This window comes from Nematostella vectensis, chromosome 14 (assembly GCF_932526225.1).
Source record: "Nematostella vectensis chromosome 14, jaNemVect1.1, whole genome shotgun sequence".
NCBI lineage: Eukaryota > Metazoa > Cnidaria > Anthozoa > Actiniaria > Edwardsiidae > Nematostella > Nematostella vectensis.
This window is the reverse complement of record NC_064047.1, coordinates 12,819,402-12,843,577: the sequence shown is the minus strand read 5'-3', so window position 1 is coordinate 12,843,577 and position 24,176 is coordinate 12,819,402. Positions and strand designations below refer to the sequence as shown.

General features: G+C 41.1%; 1 protein-coding gene and 3 long non-coding RNA genes across 4 annotated transcripts in view; all 4 read right to left on the bottom strand.

Moving 5' to 3' along the window:
• LOC116612998 overlaps nt 1–24,176 on the bottom strand; it is a 100,485-nt gene that overhangs the window by 13,298 nt on the left and 63,011 nt on the right. The gene's annotated exons all lie outside the window — the stretch shown is intronic.
• LOC125559948 lies at nt 11,115–11,711 on the bottom strand. Its single transcript, XR_007306617.1, has 3 exons — nt 11,656–11,711; nt 11,295–11,348; nt 11,115–11,166 (listed from the first exon to the last, which is right to left on the bottom strand). It is a non-coding gene; the product is annotated as an uncharacterized LOC125559948 (long non-coding RNA).
• Nucleotides 13,210–14,911, bottom strand: LOC125559947. The gene is made up of 6 exons (XR_007306616.1): nt 14,890–14,911; nt 14,741–14,788; nt 14,079–14,126; nt 13,935–13,982; nt 13,373–13,426; nt 13,210–13,268 (listed from the first exon to the last, which is right to left on the bottom strand). It is a non-coding gene; the product is annotated as an uncharacterized LOC125559947 (long non-coding RNA).
• LOC125559949 lies at nt 14,916–16,827 on the bottom strand. The gene is made up of 4 exons (XR_007306618.1): nt 16,778–16,827; nt 16,422–16,469; nt 15,571–15,618; nt 14,916–14,943 (listed from the first exon to the last, which is right to left on the bottom strand). It is a non-coding gene; the product is annotated as an uncharacterized LOC125559949 (long non-coding RNA).

Sequence of the window (24,176 nt, the reverse complement as noted above, 5' to 3'; positions counted from 1 at the left end):
ATCAAGACAAAAAAAGAAAACAATTGTCTGCTATCTGAGCCTCAGCATGTTCTTAGCATGTTCTTATTGGTGAAATCTCAGGCTGGGCGTTCTTATAAAAGAAGAGTGTATGGGTATTTGTGTTTAAAACAGAAATATACAAAAACAAGAAAATGGCAGCGTTAAGAGACCGCAATCCATACCAGTGAAATACAAGTTTCAAAAGATATTCCGATGTCATTAAAAACAAAAATATACATATCTCATGAACGAAACACCACCATGAACAAACCAGACAAACCAGTCGCCCAATGTAAAAGGTTGTAACGTTTTTGCGAGGTCCAAAACCGTCGCCCTGGATGGAATAGAATTATAAGAAAATTAATGGCGAGGTCCCAAACCAGTCGCTCAACATGAAAATTGAAATGACACTTTTTGCGATGTCCAACCCATCGCAAAACAGACTGTAAAAACATGAAACAACACGGCAAGCCACGCAAATATTGGATACAAAATTAACTCATATACTTTACCGCCATCGGGCAACCAAAACCAAATGAGTATGAGTACAAGGTAAATAGTTTCCCCGTTCTGACTTTAGTGCTTAGAATCTCCGTAAGAGATGAAATCCACGGCTTTCGGGCATCACACAGGGGGGTCCAATTTCTCACTGTTTTAGGTCACAGCTCGTAAGGTCGGCACTTGAACACAACAATGCCAGCAAATTGAAGCAAAAGGGCGGAAACAAAGTCTAAAGTCACCAGGACATTGCGAAGACGACAATAAGGATTGATGGTCGTGAGAGTGAATGGACGTTAAAAAGATGAAGTTTATCTTGTGTGGTGGTGTAGTGTGCTGGGAGCTCAAAGATGAAGTTTATCATGTGTGGTGGTGTAAGTGTGTTAGGAGATTAAAGAAGAAGTGTATCTTTTGTAGTGGTGTAGTGTGCTAGGAGCTCGAGATGGGACCGCCGCAAGCAGAGATGAGAAGCGAATGAGTATATCCTCCTTGTAGACCTTAACTTTATAAGACACTGGACCAGTCTGCCTATCTATAACCCCTGGCAACCACTTAGGTCTTGTAGAGTAGTTCCTAGCTAGTACAGTCTGACCTTCAATAAAGACTCCCCTTTCCCTTCCTCCTTTCAAGTGCAGCCTCTTGTTTTTTTTCTACAGTCTTTCGCACATCAGGCTTGAGGGAATCTAACCTTGACCTCAATATTCGATCCATTAGCAGTACAGCAGGAGGCTGCCCTGTGGTTTCACGAGGAACATTGCGATAAGCTGGTAACAAGTTATCACCCTTTGTTTGTAGTCGAACTTTCTCTTTGAACGCGGAGATGCCCTTCTTAAATGTCTGCACGAACCTCTCCGTGAGTCTATCAGTAGATGGATGGTAGGGGGCACTTAAGTAATATGCCTTATAACATTTCTCTTCAAGAAGGACTCAAACTCATTTGACACTAGCTGTGGTCCATTATCGGACACCACAATCTCAGTAACTCCCAATCTCGCAAAGTACATTTGCGGTATCTTCAGAGGCAGTGGACTTCGTGATAGTAACTTCAGGCTATTTTGAATATGCGTCCACAACACCAAAAAACATACGATTATAGAATGGACCAGCAAAATCTATGTGAATGCGTTGCCATGGGCGGTCTGGAAACTCGCAACAATGTAGTGTAGCTGACCTGGGTGAATTTTGCACCTCTTGACAATCCTGACAGGACCTCAACGAATTAATAATGCTATAGTCTATACCAGGCCACCATACATGATCTCTGGCCAAGCCCTCCATTCTGATCCCAATGTAACCTTTATGAAGTAAGGCAAGGACTCGGTCTCTAAGCTTTGGTGGTACAATTACTCTGATTCCCCACCACAAACATTCTTCATGGATAGAAAGTTCATGTCCAATGTTTCAATATGGCTGTAGCTCACTAACCTCACTAAGTCGTGGTGACCAACCGTCGATAGCTGCTTGTAGTACTTGGGACAGCACAGGGTCTCGACGCGTCTCATTCTTGATTTCTTCTGCGGACACTGGTAAGTCATGAACCTGAAACATACCGACAGTATCATACTCGTTATCATCTCTCTCAGTTGTCTCAAATGATAGCCTAGACAATAGGTCTGCATTGCCGTGACTGCTAGTGTTTTTGTATACAATGGTGTAGTCTAAAGCACTCAAGAAAACTGCCCAAGTGCTGTATGCGTGCAACGGCTGTAGCTGGAATACCTTATGTGGATGGAATATATGAGTGCGGGGCTTGTGATCAGTAACCAAGGTAAAATGCCTACCTTCTAATTACTGATTGAACTTTTTTACTCCCTATACAAGCGATAACCCCTCTTTCTCCCACTATGCTGCAGTGAAAGTTCTAGATGCAAATGCGATGGGTCGCTCACTGCCATCTTCCATAATGTGAGGTATTCCGGCTCCGATGCCAGATGCAGCTAGATGCATCGCTGGCCATGAATATGGGTCTACCTGGGTCTTAGTGTGTGATAACTACGTCTGACGCAACCAGCTACTTGGCCTTTCGGAATGCGTCCTCTTGTTGCTTGCACCAGGCCCACTTGAAATCATTATCCAACAGGAGATTCAGCGGATACAGTATGGAAGCTATATTGGGAAGGAAACGCTGGTAATAATTTACCAGACCGATAAATGATCTTAGCTGAGCTTCGTTTTTTGGTCTCTATGCATTCAGTACTGCACTGACCTTCTTTTGGGACTTATGCAAGCCTTGCGCGTCAATCACATGACCGCAGGATTCAACGCTTTTCTGGAAGAATTGACATTTGGCTTGATTTGCCTTCTAATCATATTGTTCAAGGCGAGTGAACGATTCTCAAGGTACTCTGCCTTTGAAGGCCACCTTTGGTACACCTTTGAAGGTACACCTTGGAATGCCTGGACCTTGATTTTTGGCCAGTCTAAATTTATCTCTCTTAACCAATTTTACCAAACAGTGGTGGACCCCGTTCTTGACAACATAAAGATCCAGTACCCGAGACTGGTCCTTATACTGTACATTCAATTTTGCCACTCCTACTGGTTTAACAGGCTCCCGTTGTAGGTTTCGTATACAATGTGAGTCTCTTGAAGGGGAATAGATGAAAACTTCAGATGGAAACTTCAGATCCGATGTCTAGCTCAGTACTCAAGGGAACTCCTTCAATTGTAACATCAACATCAGCATCACTGTGTTTTGTTCAATTATCCATTATTGCATTGTCATCACAGCTATCCTTGTCTGGACCATCCTCTCCCTCACAGTCATCCCGCTTGGATTCACAGAGTGGACTTTCCTACTAAAATTTTTCTCTTGATGTCCCGAGCGACATGCCTTTGAAATATGCCCTCTCTTATTGCAACTGTGGCAGAATTCCTCTTTAAATCTGCACTTGTCTGAAAAGGGGCGATTTAATACCACATCTGTAACAACTCTCCCCCCTTAGGTTTACTGTGATGACACCTGTCTTTGGACTGGAGCTTGTTGATTGGCATATTACGCTGACCAATTGCAGCGGCATCTTTAGCTGCTGTTTCTAGATTTACAGCAATATTCTGGGGCTTTAGAGAAAGTCAGATCTACTTCAGTCACAATTTTCTTCCGAATTGCCTCGTTACGGAGGCCACAAACCAACCTGTACCTTATGACTCGTTCAAAAAATGGCGAAATTAATATGTAGTTGCTGGTCTCTTAAGTTAAACATAAATGCAGAAATGGGCTCATCTTCTAACTGATTGCGTGTAAAGGAGCAATATCTCCGCAATAATTATTGGCTTTGGCTCAAGTTCTTTGCAGAACTGTTTTTAGTTCATTGATGGTTTTCTCTTTCTGATTTGCCGGTGCAATGTTATGAAGAATAATTTGTAACGTTTTGATATTTTTACTTGTTGTTATTGTTTGTAACAGTACGCGGGATGCCTGTGAAAAGGCCGTGCGAGAACAGAGAACTATTTGGAAATCTTTTGGACTGAGGGAATCGCCATTTTGTGACGAAAATAGGAGTTTGTGCGTTCTTTGCCTGTCAGAACAATCAAACAATAAACCTTAAGCCGCCGTCCATAACAGAGCTGGTCCTTCGTGCCGGATATACAAGATGCCAGAGACAATCTCCGAATAGGACACGTGTCCAGCAAAACGGAAAGTGGAGAAGTCGACTGCCACTAGAAATGCAAATCGAGCGAAAGAACTCGTGGCAAAGAAAGGTAGCGAAGCGAAGATCCGTCAATTCGTCAAAAACTTTAAAGAAGCCAGGACAAAATCGAGAGAGGTAACGAAAAATTTAGAGCAAATTGACTCCGGATTAATAGAAACTGACGGATAAGGGTAAGAAGAATTAGAAGCTGTTTCACCGAAACATTAGTTTAGGTGTTCGAATACTTGAATTTATTAAAACATGAGTCCGGTGCTTCAAACAGAAAGGATAGCAACCCTCAAATTGAGTCAGGGGTTAGCGTCAAGAGAGGGTTGAAAGGGGTCCAAGTCCAAATATTGGATGGTGACCGAGATAAGTGGCCTTATTATTGGTGAAGCTTGAGCCCTTTAGTCCATGATAATAAATCCCTCAGTGATGCACACCTTTTAAGTTATTAAAATAACTCTCTAAATGATCAAGTAAGGGGAGTGATCTAATGTCTGACCAGGGTCCCCCGAGACTATGCCAGAGCCGTGAAGTTGTTGAGTGAGAGCCATGGGGATCCTATAGATGTTGTGGAGGCAAATTTGAATAGAATTACTGACTGGCCGCCCATTAAAGAGCGAAACCGTAAGGGTTTTAGGAATTTGCAGATGCGCTCCAGGCCGCTGTATTTGCACTAGATCAGTGTATTCTCTGTAGTAAGGAGCACAGTGAAGTGAAATGTCCTGCTTTATTTGCTGCACCAGTAAATGAACGCTGGAACATTGTTAAAGAGAAGAAAGTCTGTTTTGGATGTCTCAGGGGGTCATCAGCGACGTAATTGCTCAAGGTCAATGAATTGTGGGGTGGATAATTGTGAGAGGGGGCACCATTAGCTTTTGCACATCTTTAATCCCCAAGTGTTACCTGTAACCCAATCCAGAGATACCCAAAAACCACTGATAATAGAGTTGCCCCAAATGAACAAGGGGGTACACTGTGGCAAAGCACCAGCACGCACGCCAAGCGTAAATACTAAGGTGGCGATGAAAACTGTTGCAGTTCCATTTGTAAGCGACTTAGGGCAAGTGATCATGGGATTAGTGCTTTTGGATACAGGGAGCGAAACCACCCTTATAAGAACGGGGTTTGCGTAACAACTGGGGGTCTCAAGTCCTCGGCAAAACCTAACCGTTGGCACAGTAGGGGGGGGGGGGCTAGTACCACAGCCAAGTCAGAGCGCGTGCACCTACCATTCTCGTCGTCTGCTATTTAAGGAACTTTGTGCGCATGGACAATAAAAGGTATCTGCGCGCCCGTTGACGCTGTTGATTGGTCAGAAGTTAAGCGACGCTTTGCACACCTGCGCCACGTCCCCGTAGAGAACACGGCCATGGGACAGTTGATGTTTTGTTAGGCCTTGATGCAGCAGCGCTAATGGCCCCAGCGGAAGTCAGAAAGGGTGGGGTCACTGAACCGTATGCTAAAAAACTCCTCTGGGATGGGTTATCGCCGGCCCAGACTCGACATCCAGCGGTGGGGGGGGGGGGGGGGGGGGAGCGTATACTTCGCGCGCGCGTATCAGGAGCCGAAGACGATGCAAATCACAAACTACGCATGTTCTTGGATATAGACACATTTGGTTGTTCGGGTCGATGAATCGCCGATGAATCACCGCCATACAGTCGAACCGAGCAGAGAGTCCTGGATGTATTGAACGAGTCGTGTAAGCGAGTAGATTCGGGTAACGAGCTAGTGCTCTTGTGGAAGCCAAATCGTCCGCCGTTACCCGACAACTTCATCACAGCCTTGAGACGCCTGAAGTCAGTTGAGCGCCGCCTTCAGAGAGACCCGAAGTTAGCTGATGGATACAGTAAGGCAATCAGCGCGTATGTCGAGAAAGGGTTTGCGCACAAACTTTCGAATGAGGAACGGATGGTGGATACCGAGCAGTGCTGCTCCCACATCACCCGGTTTTGTCGCCACACAAGCCACTCCCAAGATTCGTGTTTGACTCCGCCGCAATGCATGATGGGATCTGTCTGAACGACCGTCTAGGGCGGGCCAAGTCTGCATAATGACCTACCAGGCATATTGATGCGCTTTCGCGAACGACCGGTCGCACTTGCGGGCGACGTTTGCGACATGTTTAGTCACGTGCGCTTCGTCCAGAAGACCGCAAGTATCACCGCTATCTTTGGCGAGTTTAGAGACTGATAGACCAATGTTTATGAGATATTTATGAGATGAACTGTCTCGTGTTTGGTGACAAGTCGTCGCCATGTGGAGCGAATTTCGCTGTTAAGCGCACTAAGACCGCTGGCCGGAAGCAGCCGCCGCAGTCAAGCGTGATATTTTTGTTGGTGACCTTTATATGTGCTGTGAGAGGAAAGAACAAGCCGTGAAACTACGTGAGGATGTTACCGCACTTATGGCCGAGGGAGGATTTCCCATGCGCAAGTGGATTTTGTCGTCCACTGGGGTGCTATCCTCAGTACCCGAGGCTGAGCGTACTGTTCCCAATGAAGCCCTGGAATTGGGAGAGCTGCCACAAGGACACTCTAGGAGTGCGATGGAACCCTCAAACTGACACCCTAGGATTTGAATTTGCACACGTCGACCGCCCTCCAGTACTAAGCACAAAGCGTGGAATACTCAAGAGATTGGTTGAACTGTATGACCCTGTATGGTCACGTGTTCACGTGGTATAGATTGGGATTATATACTGCCGTCGGATTTGTCCTCAGAGTGGAGCAAGTGGGAGGGAGAGATGGCCGCCTTGAAGTCCTTTGTTATCCCACGATACCTTTACCGCCAACCCAGTATGCCATGGATGAAGTAGCTAGTCGTGTTCTGTGATGCGTCAGAGGAGGCATGCGCCGCGGCGCGTCTATATGCGCGCGACGTCAGCAGTTCGTAATGTCACGTGTCACCTAGTTGTCGCCAAGACGCGCCTTATGCCGTTAAAGCCGATCTCCATCCCAAGAGGGGAGCTGATGGCGTGTCAGTAAGCCGTGCGACTCGCAAAGACAATATGTGAGCAGCATGATCTGAGTATCATGCGTAACGTGATTTATCTGTCAGATTCCACTACTGCCTTGTGGTGGATCCGAGGAGAGCCGAGGAATTTCCGCCCGTTCATAGCCAACCGAATGGCGCAAGTGTTGACAGACAGCGACCCCATCCAGTGGCATCAAGTTTGCACAGAGGTGAATATCGCAGATGTCGCCACTCTCACTGCAAGTGAGATACATGCACAGTCCGTATGAATTCAGGGACCGGAATTCGTGAAGCTACATGTACAAGATTAGATTGGCCAATTGCTCAGGTTCCAACTGTTGCACCACCATCTGAAAAGGCGGAGCTGAAGATCCTGAGAGTACGAGAAGAAGCGAACCAACCATTGATTGACCCAGCTGCGTACTCAAGCTGGTTCAAACTGCGCCGTGTGATAGCGTTTCCGCTACAAATAACGTAATCGAGATCAACGCAAGAGTGGAGCACTCAGTATACAAGAGATAGCGGACGCTGAGTTATTCTGGACCAAGTGGGCACAAGAAGCAAGGTTTTCCAGTATTGAGTCATTGTCCAAGGGACACCCTGTTCCTCGTACAAGTAGAATTGTAAGCCTCGACCCGCAGCTAGTCGATGGAGTGCTTCGTGTAGGGGGTAGAATTGACAAAGCTGATTTACCATGGGAGGTCAAGCACCCGGTGATCCTCGACCATGGGTATGACGTCACACGTCTGATAGTGACTGATTATCACCGCAAACTCATCCACGCGGGAGTGGAGCACGTGTTTAACCACCTGCGGGAGAAATTCTGGATCTTGCGCGGTCGAGCTGGGGTCAAGAACTGTACAGTGAAGTGTCCGTTATGCCATCGCCGTCAAGTGGAGCCGATGAATCAGAAGATGAATGACTTTGCCAGCTACGCGTCTCGCTGGTGTCAGTACGCCGTTCAAATACGTAAGACTTGATTACGCCGGACCGTTTCAAGTTCGCCTTGGTCGCAATCACGTGGAGAAGCGCTATTGGGTTTTGTGAGAAATTATTAATAAAAAAAAAAACACGGAACTCACTGAGCGTTTAGAAGTGATCATTTTAATTACCTCTGTGAAGTTTCGTAAAATTCGGTCATCCCTACCTCATTCATCATATCAATGGTTTTAGACGCCGACTTAACCATGTATAAAATTGTAAAATTTAATACGGCTGAATTTAATGCGACATTAATACGGCCTTTAAACTAGGCCTTAGACGTTTTGTTTTCTACAAGGTACAGCGGGGTCGACCAATTTTTTCTACTGTTGTACTTCTGTTCGATTAGGCTGTGGCATAGTGGAGCTATATTCAAAACAACTCAAAGAAGAAACACTTTTGGGGCGGTACCGGTATTTATTTTGCCATTAAACACTATACAGCTAACGATGGAATAGAGCTTATACCACACTCCGTTTTAATGTGCTTGTCTCCTAAGGATACAGGTCCTTTAAATGTGCTTTTATTCTAAGGAGGCAACTCCTTTGGTAGCTCGATACGGACTGATACCGATACTGACAAGATGGTGTCGTTTGCAGAGTATGATGCGTGACCTGAGTGCAGGCGATAAGCTGTTATTCTTTGTGCTGCATCGAGCTACCGTTGAACTGCCGTGACACAACCATGGCAACCATGAGGCAACCATGGCAACCATGAGGCCTTCGCTACCAATAACCACTGACTGCGCATTGCAACATTCACACGTGACTCTATAATTAACCATGAATTATGCTGTGTAATAAACATTTTACCTGCTTAATAAAGCCAAGTCTGATTTCTTCTTATGTAAGAACTTGGTCAATGGCCAGACTTAGCTTCCTTTTTGTAGCTAACGGACTCAAGACCAAAGCGTCTAAATTCCTTTTCTAAAATAACTTTCGAAGATGCGAGTCCAAAAATGTTATTGTTCAAAATAATTAAACTACAAAGATTTTTTTTCGATATTCTCAATGGAAAAATGAATAAAAACACATTTTTAGCAGTTCCGTTAACTTTAGCAGGTTCACAGCTAAGTCATTCCTTTCTTATTTAAAAATGTGAAAAAAAATTCGAGTATATGTTTGTAAAACGTTTGTGAAATACGTGCGTTATCGATGTTTCGTGCATTGATTATATTGACAGAATGACACGCTCTACAGCGGTCAGCGAGAACTACGCGTCTGTTGTCCATTTTGTTTGTTGTCGTGTCTTGTGGAAAAGCCGTTTCGAGATGACGTTGAAAATTGGACAATGAAAACTTGTCACACTCAAAGTAATTAGAGTTCATTGTGAGTTATCCCCAAAAATATGTACCTGGATATCAAAGGGGCATTGGATCTCATGCCTTACAAGTATAAAAAGTTATGAAAAAAAAATCCCGTGTTGTTATAGTCACACAGCACAGTAAGGAGAAAAATTAAGTTAGCAATTAAAAAAGCAACAAAAACTGTTTAGAATGGGAAATAACTCAGTGAACGTAGGCTAGTTTTGAAAACCAGCGTTATGATAAACGCTATGGCGCGCTTTTGCCTGAAAAGAGGGTTTGTTCTGTTGTTCTTCTTGTGATACTCCAGGTGTCAGGGTCTGATAGATCGGTTTGGCTGCCTTAAGCTCCTCGTATATGTGATTTTTAGCTTCAAGCCCTTCTCCCGGTACAACGTGATTCTTTGGAAGGCTTGGCGATATGATCTCGTAATGAGGCGCGGGCTTGGTGACGCCTTCGCGGTTGTTTTCCAGCTCAGGGATGTCACAGTACTCGGGATTCTCGTATGTGAAGCGTTCAGGGTCCTTCTCTGGTGGCTTGCGAGATTTCTTTTCCAAGTCGTAGTAGCAGTATTTACGACGGAACAGTATACAGCAAGCGACAGCCACTAGAACAGCAACAATGACCACAACCACAGCGATTACCACAATTTCGGTCTGAGAAGATTCTTCTTGTTCTTTCTCTTGGGGGCCTATTCATAAACAAAGCAAAGCAAAATAACAAACTTGTCGAATCTTATTCTGTTGCCGTTATTGTTTTGTTCGCATTTGAATCAAATACCAGCTGCTGTGCAGTTGAAATATTCAAAATATAGAAACAAATAAAATCTATTAATAAGGGATCATTGCTGCTGGTGTGATACTGCTCATTCTTGTTGTTGCTGTGCAGTGTGGGGGTACTTACGTAAAATCTTAAGCGAGTTCGGATCTGCGTCGATGTCACCAAGCTTCCCATCCTTGAGTTCATCTGCCAAAGGTCCAAGTGGGTCCTTCTTCTCAGTCTTGAAAAATAGCTTAAACTTGGCTATAACACTTCCCTTGCTGTGGGGGCACAGAAAATAGCTGTGAATTCTTAGTTAAAAAACAATGAAATGAAAGTTGGCTCACCTGAACGATTCAATGTTGACTCTCAGGAAATCTGCATCATTCTTGTAGGTTGCCTGAAACTGATGGAAAATGCACTCTCAATTGTTGGAGTTGCATGAGCTCCACCAAGTCGTGGTTAAAATGGTGTTACTGTGAACTGCATTGCTACGCGGCTGCACTTAATAAAGTTTCAAGGATCAAGCTAAAACATGCTCATAAATAATCCTTTGGGCGCCCTTTTGATAGAGTCCTGATTGATGGAAGATTTACAGTTTCTGTGGCCGCGTGTCCAGAGAAAATTGCAGGGTTGGGTCCAGATGAGTAATTCATTGATCACGGATCAATTATGTTCAAACAGGTATCCTTAGTTCTAATGATACGTGACTAGATCCATCTAGGAACTTTTCCTATCAAATACACAAATAAAAATTATTTTTCTTAACAACCAACGAGGGAGTCAACCGGAGTTGAGCTCATCTCGTCACGTGACCACCGGACCCCTCGCACCCCCTCTAGACACGTGCTTTGACTTCGAGACTTTATCCTGATGGCTGAGTACTCCTGTGCAAGATGCTTTAAAGTACCTCTTTTTCCAAAGACCTTTGCAAGTCGTTATACTCTTTAGTTCTTTTATCAGACAGCTCATTTCTCCAAGGAATCTTCAAACGACACTGTGCAGTATATTCTAGAAAAGTATTCAAATAAGCCATACTTAAACAAGTTCGTATAATAAAAAAGAATGTTTAGATAAAAATAAAACTATAACATTGCATGAAAAAATGAAATATTAAAATGTATGGCTGCAATAGACACCTGCTGTAATTGGCACTTTCGCAGTGCTCCGGGTATTTGTGGATGTGGTCGGATCTGAAACAAAAAGTAAGCTCCGTACATAAACTTCTGCTTATGAATTGAAAAACAAAACCACAAACTCCTGCTTTATGAGCCTGATGGTCAGGAGTGTATCGCTCTGCGTCTACATCCCCACACTTAAAACGGTCAATATCTGCGCATCTCATAACATCCCTCCTCTCTCCCATCAGCTAATATTTTTTTAATCGTTGTTGAAGCTCGGTCGACGATACTAATAAGAAATTATTGTTTTTGGCATTAATTTAATTTGCGTTGTGGGCAATATATATTATGTTGGATATCTGTTGATTGTATCTTTTACCTTCTGAAGTAACCCTCTCCGGTGACGTTGGCAGCTCGGTCGACGCTGATGAAGCTGATAAAAATAAGATAATTACATTGAATCAGCTGGTGTAAAAAAATATAACTATAAGGTGGATTGATACCATACAAAAGACCATGATGTAAGAGAACGAATCCCCCGTCTTAGGGTATGTTCCAATGATGTCGTCCGTGAAGCTATTTTTAAAACAAGCAGTTATTTTTATATACGCCTCTGATTGGCTAGCGCTCACGTATCCTACCCGCGGGGTCTTAATAGTGATGACTTTTTTTTGTAGTAGGAACCCATGTAGAGATGCGCGTTTTTGTCAGTTGTAATGTTTTTGCGTCTCGCGCCACTATTCCCATGTATATGAGCTTGTAATAATTCACCTTCTTCAGTCTGCCCTGCAGAAGTCTTATAAAAGACGAAAATTTGGCAGAGTCGAATTCCAGTTTTTGCTGTACAGGCTGATGACGAATTATAGCTCTTGGCCAATAAAAAACGTATAGACGTAGCGATTTTAAAAGTGTATATTATGTTAGCTTATCTATGGTGCAGTTTTCATAGATTAAAAATATCACGGCTTTTTAAAACTCAGTGCCTGATCATATGCTTAAGCAATTCTCTCCGTTGTTGTTGACAGCTCGGTCGACGATACTATTAAGAAATTATTGGTACTTATTTAATTATTTTTAACAATGATTCATTCCGTTTCGACGAGCAGTATTTAAAAAAAAATATATCTGCATATTTTATCATTTACCTTTTGTAGTTACTCTCTCTGTTGTCGTTGGCAGCTCGTTTGAAGATACTAATAACAAATTATTGGTTCTCATTATAAGCATTAATTTAGTTCGTTTGGACAATAATCTATAAAAAGTCTGATATCATTTAATTGTATTTTCACCTTTCGAAATAACTCCTACCGTTGTCGTTGGCAGCCTGGTCGACGAAACTAATAAGAAATCATTTAGTAAATAAACCCATTCTGGCGGCTGGAATGTCGACGGATAATGTCCAAGGATGAGAAATGGTACGAAAAATAAACAGTTGGCCGAAAAGCAAAGTTTCGAGGGCAAATGTGAAATTTTTATTTTATTTTTTAATTTTTGTGAAATTTTACTTAATATTCCAGTGTTTACACTAAAAATGCAAAAAGCGTCTTCTGCGCGCCCTGACGTGCACTGAAATAACGCCACGAGCACGCTATTATTTTTGCCATTCGCAATCCACAAAAATCCATGCAACAATTTTTTCATTAGAACAAAAACTACAAGCTCAAAACTTGCAGTTCAACTGATTGATTTTCTTATAGACTGTTTTCTTATTGCTCTACTGAGAGCTGGAATAGAAATCGAAGCAAAAGTTTTCAATTTTGAAATGTCTTCAGCGCGCGCCCTGACTTGCACGAGAATGACGCCACGAGCTTCAGTTGGCAGCTCGGTCATCGGGGATGAGGCTGGTAAAAATATAACTGGAAGGTCTTTGGATTGATATCTTATGGTGCATTTTCAGTAAAAGTGCCTTAAATTGCAGATTCGTTTTTGGTGCATATCATTCACCTTTTGAAGTAACTCTCTCCGTTGTCGTTGGCAGCTCGGTCGAAGATACTAATAATAAATTATTGGTTATTTTTGTTTTTGACATTAATTTATTTCGCGTTGATGATTGATATATATAATTAAGTTGGATATCAGTACTTTGTATCATTCACCTTTTGAAGTAACTCTCTCCGTTGTCGTTGGCAGCACGGTAAACGACGACGGAGCTGATAAAAAAAGATGATAGCATTTTTATTACACCCATTTCTCACAATATTTTCCATGCGATCACGTGGAGATAAGAATTGCAGTTATTGGATGTAGTGCATTTTGCATATAAGCAAGATCACTTTGTTCATAGCGAAGCCAGCGCTTTTTCAATGGTGGCGCCTACTTGCGCCTGCAAGAATTCTGGTTCACAGCTAGTGCATTGCAGGCTGATGACGAAATATAGCTCTTGGCCAATAAAAAACGAATAGACGCAGCGATTTTAAAAGTATATATTATGTTAGCTTATCTATGGTGCAGTTTTCATAGATTAAAAATATCACGGCTTTTTAAAACTTAGTGCCTGATCATATGCTTAAGCAATTCTCTCCGTTGTTGTTGACAGCTCGGTCGACGATACTATTAAGAAATTATTGGTACTTATTTAATTATTTTTAACAATGATTCATTCCGTTTCGACGAGCAGTATTTAAAAAAATATATATATCTGTATATTTTATCATTTACCTTTTGAAGTTACTCTCTCTGTTGTCGTTGGCAGCTCGTTTGAAGATACTAATTACAAATTATTGGTTCTCATTATAAGCATTAATTTAGTTCGTTTGGACAATAATCTATAAAAAGTCTGATATCAGTTAATTGTATTTTCACCTTTCGAAATAACTCCCACTGTTGTCGTTGGCAGCCTGGTCGACGAAACTAATAAGAAATTATTTAGTAAATAAACCCATTCTGGCGGCTGGAATGTCGACGGATAATGTCCAAGGATGAGAAATGGTACGAAAAATAAACAGTTGGCCGAAAAGCAAAGTTTCGAGGGCAAATGTGAAATTTTTATTTTAGTTTTTAATTTTTGTGAAATTTAATTTAATATTCCAGTGTTTACACTAAAAATGCAAAAAGTGTCTTCTGCGCGCCCTGACGTGCACTGAAATTACGCCACGAGCACGCTATTATTTTTGCCATTCGCAATCCACAAAAATCCATGCAACAATTTTTTTATTAGAACAAAAACTACAAGCTCAAAACTTGCAGTTCAACTGATTGATTTTCTTATAGACTGTTTTCTTATTGCTCTACTGTGAGCTGGAATAGAAATTGAAGCAAAAGTTTTCAATTTTAAAATGTCTTCAGCGCGCGCCCTGACTTGCACGAGAATGACGCCACGAGCTTCAGTTGGCAGCTCGGTCATCGGGGATGAGGCTGGTAAAAATATAACTGTAAGGTCTTTGGATTGATATCTTATGGTGCGTTTTCAATAAAAGTGCCTTAAATTGCAGATTGTTCATTCGTTCTTGGTGCATATCATTCACCTTTTGAAGTAACTCTCTCCGTTGTCGTTGGCAGCTCGGTCGAAGATACTAATAAGAAATTATTGGTTATTTTTGTTTTTGACATTAATTTATTTCGCGTTGATGATCAATATATATTAAGTTGGATATCAGTAGTTTGTATCATTCACCTTCTGAAGTAACTCTCTCTGTTTTCGTTGGCAGCTCGGTAAACGACGATGAAGCTGATAAAAAAAGATGATAGCATTTTTATTACACCTATTTCTCACAATATTTTCCATGGGATCACATGCAGATAAGAGTTGCGGTAATTGTATATGAAGCATTTTGCATATAAGCAAGATCACTTTGTTCATAGCGAAGCCAGCGCTTTTTCGATGGTGGCGCTTACTTGCGCCTACAAGAATTCTGGTTCACAGCTAGTGCATTGCAGGCTGATGACGAATAGAATCAAAAAGCCCAAACTGCCGCGATCTCGTACCAGAACAATGAATACAATATACCAAAAACTGGAAATCGACTGGAAGAGTCGATTTCCAGTTTTTGGTGTATTATAGGCTGATGACGAAATATAGCTCACGGCCAATCAAAAACGAAAGGACTTAGCGATTTAAAAAGTATATATTATGTTAGCTTAGCTATGGTGCAGTTTTCATATATGAAAAATATCACTGTCTTTTATCGGATCCTTGTGTCTAATCATATGCTGAAGTTATTATCTACGTTGTTGTTGACAGTCGACGTTACTATACGAAATTGTTGGTACTCATTTCATCATTTTTGACATTGATTCATTGCGCTTTGATGAGCAATATATAAAAAAATTGATAATTGTTTGTTGTATCATTCACCTTTTGAAGTAACTCTCTCCGTTGTGGTGGGCTGCTCGGTCGAGGATACTAATAAGAAATTATTGGTTATTTATTATTTTTCACATTAGTTTATTTTGCGTTGATGAGCAATATAATATTATATTAAGTTGGATATCTGTTTATTGTGTCATTCATCTTCTGAAGTAACTCTTTTCGTTGGCGTTGGAAGCTCGTTTGAAGATACTAATAAGAAATTTCTAATACGTTATCATTAGGATCATCAATTTTTTTCGTTTCGATCATAAAAAAAATGTATAAAACGTTTGATATCAGTTGATTGTATTTTTCCCCTTTCGAAGTTACTCCCATCGTTGTCGTTGGCAACCTGGTCGACGACACTAATAAGAAATTATTGTTATTGTTATTAACATTAGTTTATTTTGGGTCGATCAGTGTTATATAACAAGTTGGATATCTGTTGATTTAATTATTCAGCTATTGAAGTAACTCTCTCCGTTGTCTTTGGCAGCTTGATCGGATTATTCCTTAATTAACATTAAGTTATTTCGTTTCTATCAACAATATTATATAATAAGTTTAAATGTTGTCGTTGGCATCTCGCTCGACAGTAATTAAGCTGATAAAAAATGATAGCTACGTTTGCTGACCTCGTAAGAAACATATTATTTAGCTGAAAGATATCAATTTTTTTACAAGTCTCCCATGTCAATCATCTAGTAAAAAACTGCTCCCTCCGCTGTTTTTGTCAACATGGTCATTGGTATTTAAAGTAAGGGCTAACCGAACATGGCGGTTACTGATCTCTGTCCCAGGCCTGACTTAGCGACTGACTAATGGCTCTATACATTTTGCTTCTTGATGTCATTTACCTGCCAAAGTGACTCTCTCCGTTGCGGTTGCAAGCTTGGTCACCAATACTAAAAAGGATCAACAGGATTTGGATAACTAGAAGAACTACTACACTTAAACACAACTCAGAAGATAGGGTATATGTGTTCACCATTCTCGCTCAGGCATCAGGACATTTCCGTGTAAAATGTCTTTTTTTAGGTCTGGCAACAAATTATTACGGCTCCCTATATAGGAGTTTTGGCAGAGGCTGTTTCTTTTGGCTTTAAAGCAAAAACACAAGTTTCACTATAGTCACCTGTTATATATATATTTTTTCATTTAACACAAAACTAATAACACGTTTGTATCTCTGCGCAATCGGTTACGTTTTCACCTGTTGAGGTAGCGCTCTCTGAAGTCGTCGGAGGCTTGGTCGCTAGTACTTCAAAATGAATAGTAAGTTAATATTGGCATGAAAAAAAAAGACATTTGCTGACGTATTTGCTAATGCGTGTATATCACAATGCAACCTCCATCCTGCCATGAAACGAAAACGGCCTCATTTATCATAAATGTATGGAACATTTGTCAAATTATTAAGATTTTAGGATTAAAAAACAACAACAACAAAAACAACAACTCAAGCCGGGCCCATAGATTGATAAAGATAATGACCTGCTTATATTTGAGATCTACATGTAAGGCTCTTACCTATGCACGTTTTTCCATTTCCTGATAAACCTACAGGACACGGACCACAGACAAAACCACTCGGGTCTTCGGTACAGTTGACACCAGGATAACACGAGTCTTCAGAACAGTTCGAGATTTTCACATCGCAAAGTCGACCCTCGAATCCAGCATCGCACTTACAAGTGTAGCCGGCGACACCATCGACACAGGAACCTAAAGTGAAGTGATGTCAACCCATTGACTACTGGCTTTTTTGGAGCTGAATTTACAAAAAACAGACTGAAAACAGATACCTCCCCCCCTATGCTGAGTTTTATACAGCCCGTCAAAGTCAAACACAGCTGCACCTAGTCAGCGGTATCCAAGCTTTCCAACACTGCTTTGCGGTCCCCACTTTTAATCCCTCGTCGTTGTGCTGAAGCCAGCACACGTTGATGGTTGCTTGTATTTTTCATAAAAAATACAGCTATAAACATATTAGGAGAGTGTCTTAGGACATCATGAAGTCTTTTGGGACATAATCAAGTGCTTTGCTTATGGATATTTGCAAGCAAAGGTGGATTCATGATGATTTTTTCTTTGTTTGGCTTTGCCCGGATGAGAAAATAATTTTCTAATGAATGACCACAGCTCTCCTAAATGCTGTCTTTTCTGAAACCAAATTGATTCCAAAATTGTTTACACTGCTATTCTGGGTCTGTATGACCTGGAATTGATTTGTTTGGCTTCGGGGTGAAAAGACTTATAAAAAACCATCTGACTTTGGGGAGAGGAGTGTTGCCGGGCCCTCCCCTCGTGCATTTTCCCCTGGATCTCCCAGAATGCTTTGCAATGCGTAAAGATATTTTCGTGGTTGTACAATCCTTCAAGGAATAGACATTGTGTTTTGAGGCCAAGGAAATGTACCTGGAGGATCAGAATAAAGGTATCTGTTGTGTCTTGAGCTGTGTTTGCTGATCTCTCTCCCTTGTGTGGTATTTTGAGCGTTTTATTGAGAGGGGTGATTCTGCTTTTCTCTCTTTGTTCGATTTGAGATTTGTCAAAGAACCTGTGCTATTATTTGGCTTAAGAGTAGATGCCAACACCTTGGTTGGATGCATATCTGCAAGACCATTTATCCCTTAGACTGATGCCTGAATATCTTCATCTTGTTGTGTTTATTTAGAATTTATGAATTTTTTGGGTTGTGGGTACTTCCCAAAGCCGGTACAGGCCGGTTGAGGGGTCAATGTGTTCAAAGAGATTAAAAAAGCTCGTAAGCTGAGCATATGTAGAGATGAACAAAAGGCGGTACTAGGTGAGTGTCTTGCTACCAATCTGATTTCATCATCATACACTTACCGTTGACACAAAGGTTCGACTGGCATTCATCAATGTTAATTTCGCAGCGACTTCCATTGAATCCTTTCGGGCACGCGCATTCGTACTGGCCAGACCCCCTAGGGTAGTAGGGATGGGGATAGCATGTTCCTCCGTTTTGGCATGGGCAAAATTGCGCCATAAGAGTAATCGCGGTTGTATCGTTAGCATTGCACTCATCTGTCGCTACAAATGTGAACGTCTTGTTGTCTGCAGACGTCATGGTGTAGTTCAGCTGCCCGTTTGGTGTGAAAGTGTACCCTTGCGCATCAGTGCTAGTGATCCTGTAGTTTATTGTACGGTTTTCAGGGTCAGTTGCCTTAAGTTGAAGCGACAGATTTTCGCCAACGAGAGCGAACCAAACAGACGGAGAGGTAAATTTTGGAGGGTAGTTCACTAAAAAAATATTATTTGAAAAATTAGTAATCTAATCATTTTAGTTTTAAATAATAAAACAGAATTTTTTAAAGCTAAGGGTTATATAATTATCTATTTATGTCATACATAAAAAAATTGCTTTTTTTCTGGAATTTCGTTGAATCGTGCGGTCTTCTTACACGTTCTTGCAAATCTTTTGTATAAGTTACGATAACCTTTGTAAAAATACTGTGTTTTTTTAGTGGTAATATGAGAATATTAGCTCAAGCTATTTAAGTTAATGCAGTGATGTCAGTGCAGGGAAAAAAAGAGAAAGAGAAACACATCTGCTTACTACTAAGTCAAATCGGCAAAAGTCAAAATTTGCAAGAAAAGATTTACAAACAATAGTATTATTCTTATATGAAATTGAAGTACGCTTGTGTAATATCAGATACCATAGGGTTGGAAAACAAGTTCAGTGGTAGCTTATGGTAAAACTTACAACATTGTTGTTCGTGCGGGTCTTTATTTTTGTTTCTTTTTTAATCTTAATATTACGGTGGTATTACGCTTTTTCTGCAACACGAGTCCCATCTCTACCCTTTAGGCAGCACTATAACCTACGCTGTTTGAAAAGGGTTCATATTACAGAAAAAAAAAATATTAGAAAGGTGGGGGGTGACCATTTTGCCCCCCTCCCGGGCGCGGTAGTTGGTCAAGTCAATCTCATTTTTAGCCAGGGATTATTGTATCGCTGTTGCTAAAGCTTTGCCAGTGGGGCATGTTGATGAGTTCCTTGCAGCTTCAGTTTGCTTATCCACTCTACTATGTGCGAGAATGAATTTGCCGGTTGCACTCCGTCTAGCGGGTGGCTATATATACGAGTGCATATGTTTTATAGAAGAAGTTCGCAAAGTCTGACATAAAAAAAAACCTAGATTGATATTAAAATAGAAAAAAAATAAGGCGGATCTTAAGGCTTGTTTTTGTATAATCGCTCGTGTCGCGACTGTCGCCACCGTCGTCGAAAAACGTGCTGACACAAAAAATATGTTTGGAGCGATGTGAGCGATTTACCCGTTTCCATATAATCGCCGCCGTCGCCCGATTGGCGCGTAAATCGAGACAAAATAGCGGCTAGTAATGAGCGACTCTTGCTTCAAGCCAGCTATCTTCTTCTCTATGCCCTGTTACGGCGTAGAAGACAAAGAAGATTTCGAAGATCCAGAAGTGATCGATTTTGACTTTTTTTCAAATAACGCCCGAAGCCTTCTTATGTTTTTGAACTTCACATGCACTCGTTAAACTTGTCGCCTATTTTTTATGCTTTTTTTTGTAAAGGCAGTTGTATTTCTGTACGTCTCTTCTATGAACAAGAGGGTGTTCCTCTCTTCGCCCAGCCAGACGCTATTTGTTGTGATAAAAGGAATTCTGGGATATGATAGAAACGTACACAATGAGCTCTGGGACACATTTTTGTAGCTACCGTCGCGACTAGTAATGATATTGGTTTCCATTAAAAATATGAACTATCGCCGCTGTCGCAACTACACCCGAGATTTTTTTCACCCTACCGAGATTTTTTTCTATTTCCGCGACAGTGCCGTTTCTTGTCGCAGCTATCGCAGCCGTCGCCCAACAGAGCGTTTCCATATGATCGGCGCCGTCGTCGGACACATTTTTAGATGGCGACAGTCGCGACGCGAGCGACTATATGGAAACCAGGCTTTAATTGCTTGGAGCATACGCAATGTGCTATCTTTTAGGGTTAAACAATGTTGTTAAAAAGTGCTATGCCTTAGGGATTTTTATTTTATTTTATTTTTTCGCCCAACAAGTCATGTCACCCCCGTCACCACCCCTAGGTCCGCCACTGTATAATTGCTTGCCAAATTCACATCTAGACAGTTAGGCGTTTTTATATGAAACACTTATGCTACTAGGCTAATTTTTTGTGAAAACTATGTGTAGACGAATTGACGAATTTTTGTGGACGAGTTGACTCTACTTGTGGACGAGTTGACTCAATTTGTGGACGAGTTGATTCTACTTGTGGACGAGTTGACTCTAATTGTGGACGAATTGACTCAATTTGTGGACGAGTTGGTTGTGGACGACACGGTTTGTGGACAAAGTGACTGTAAACTTCTGAAACTCAACTTTGTTTTCCCGTCGTTTGCTGACTTTGTGAAGCATTTTTGTGGAGACGCATTTTTTGAGCAGTAACTATTTCATGATTGGCTAATCGCAAGCGCGAGATTAAATATGAATTGGAACAATGAGTTGTCAAGATTGCTTGAAGTTCCTTATACCAAAAGTCATAGAATGTTTGACCGGGCGCGACAGTACCTTTCCGCCGAATCCAATCAAATTGGTCAGTCTCTGGCATGCATTGCTTACACCAGTCCCTTGGGCTAGGCTGTTCAGGTGCAAAGCAGTGTCCATTTATCATACACGAATCGTTCTATAAAAAAAAGGTGATCGTTGGTTACCCGCAAAACCGTGTTTCATTAGCGATATCATCTTACTCGAACAGCGCTATCAAAATACGTTATTACAACACTAGTGTATAGGTATACAAACATAGGCAATTATCAATCATATAATTTTCAGGAGTTCTCTAGTTTATATAGCATCAAAAGAATTCTTAGCAAACGTACCCTTAAAACGCAAACACCTTTCCTGCTACAATTTAAGCAGAGGGAGTCGTAAGAAATAAAGCTCATCTTCTCCAGACTGGCGTCGATCCTGTTGTTGGAGATCCTAATGTACAGTCCTCCCGCGGGGGTTCCGGGATTGTCATAGTCCCCTATCTTCGTTGGAGGGTCAGGAAGGTCACATGTGACCCCAAACAGATCAAACATACCCCCTGGCAGCTCTTGAGGGGTAGACCTTGGGGACCATGCATCGCCAAAGACCTAGATATAGGTAAAAATAAATATTACACCCAGTAAGTCTCATGGCCGATCATTTCGGGAGCAGCAAAAGTTCCATCGTGTATCCTGTACATATGCATTCATTGCGTGTCTTTGGGTCCAGAAAAAGCATATAATAGAAGCTAATAACTGACAATTAACGCCCCCTTAAAAATAAAACCTGAAATGAAAAAAAAAAGCAAAAACGGTTGGTAACACCATGTCTGAAAACCGCAGACAGATACATATACGAGCTAAGTTTCTAAATCAGCAACACTGCAAAGCTCGGATACCCGGATAATTTCAACTTTATTCAAACCGCTAAGGTGAGTTATTTGTGCATAAAAATTATCATTTACCTTGAATTCGGTCACGTGACAAGTCAGGTTTTCTGAATCATGGAATCCATCACCAAATATGTTTGTTTTCTTGCAGGGCCTCTTTCTTTTGTCACACAGACCACCGTCATAAATACTGCAACATGTTTTAAACAGCTTATGAGAAACTAATGACGTATTTTTATATTTTCTTCATTTTTTTACATTTATTTTCTTCATTTAATTACATGTATGGCATGGCGCCATCTATGAGATTCTATACTACATATAATACGCCAAGGAATGGACCGCCACATTTTACGAAATAAACGGCTGAGCTAGGAAACTCCGAGACCAAGCCATTTCCACACATTGCCGGAGAGGAGGTGTGCAAATTGGTTTTATTTAAAGATAATACCGGATGGAAAAGTTCTAACTCACGCGATTTTGTAAGCGAGAGGATCACACTCGCAAATGCGCCATTTTAAAGATTTCACAGAAGCACAAAAATAATTTATTTCCTGCAGCAAAATAGGACTAACCTTCAGACCTCCGTGTCTCTCAAGAAAAACACACTAAAAGTATCCAGTAATAAGCCTCTCCAAAAATATCATAGTAGAGGAGAAATCTTATTCTAGACAATTTCGAAAGATGTGTAGACAAACCTTCGATCGAGCGCGCAGAAAATCAAACCTGGAAAAGAATTCGAATACTTGCCGTAGTTTCATTGCATATATTTTAAAACACAACCGTCTTTTTATGCGTTTGGCGCATAAACAAAACGATCGCAAACAAGGAAACGGAAGAAAAGAGCTTTTTATCTACAACTGCAAGACAATGAATTTTGAACAACTTCAATTCAATCCATTAAAGGACGGTGCATAAAAGCTTATTTAATCAGATTGAGATGGTGCACAACACTTATTATGTACTCTTCGTTTTTTTATATAAGCGAAAGGTTTGTTTATTACAAATTACTTGACGGTCATTTTGTGTTTTCAGAACCACATACCTTTTACGTCACATCGATTTTCATTAAAAAGTATGGAATCGACCTCCAAATAACACATTAAGCCCACGAAAGCCAACGAAGCGATGATTCACGATCCACTCTCTTCCTTGAACTTGGTTGTTCGATTCCCGCCAAAAACATCATACACAGGGTGCCCAACACGAATAAACTAAAATACGGGCGGTACTTTATAGCAAGCGCTTTTTCGCATTTTTATAAGGTAAATTAAATATGGTGTATTTCCAGAAAAAAATCATACTCCCCCCCCCCCCCCCCCCATGGAGGGGATTTTATCTGGGGGTGTGCCAAAGAAATAAACAGAGATAGTGGACACGCCCTCACTTTCTTGAGATGGCGTGTTAAGGTTTTTGTAGAAATCTTGTATTTCGTTCGTAATTTCTTTCTGATCTGTGATTTCTTTATTATTGCCATCATTCAGTTTTGTAATATACTTACTGTCATGTTGTCTTATTTTCTAAATTAAAAGAATATCTCGTGTTTTTCTCACCCATTTTGTGCCACTTGTCACGGCTTCGAATGATCGCGCCTTTTGTTTTTTGTCGTGCGAATAAATCTAATTTGTGTTTGGCTTCATAAAATTTACACATAGTTTCTTCACTCATATCTCTATTCAATTTTTGGTGCGCAATTTATAAAATTGGAGACCTATAACCCTTTTGAATGTTGACTATAAAATCGCGTCAAAAAGAATAGCAACTAGAAAATCGTAGCTGCTGCCAGACATCATACAACCAAATCAGACTGGTTATGTGCGCAATCGATATATAGGGCAAAACGTGTGCATGATTGTCGATCTAATGGACATAACGCAAACAGGAGATATCCCTGGAATTGCCCTCTTCTTAGATTTTCAGAAAAGCTTTGATAGCCTTGAGTGGAACTTTATAATGGAAACATTGAAAACATTCAATAAAGTGGTTCAACACATTTTTCAACGGCATTTCTAGCTGTGCGCTAAACAATGGACATGACACACCATTTTTCAGCCTCCACAGAGGATTAAGGCAAGGATGCTCAATGAGCGGGATTCTGTTCATTTTAGCGGCCGAAATTTTAGGAAATGCAATGAACAAATTAAAGGAATTAAAACCGAAAATCCAGAGTTTAAAGTAACAC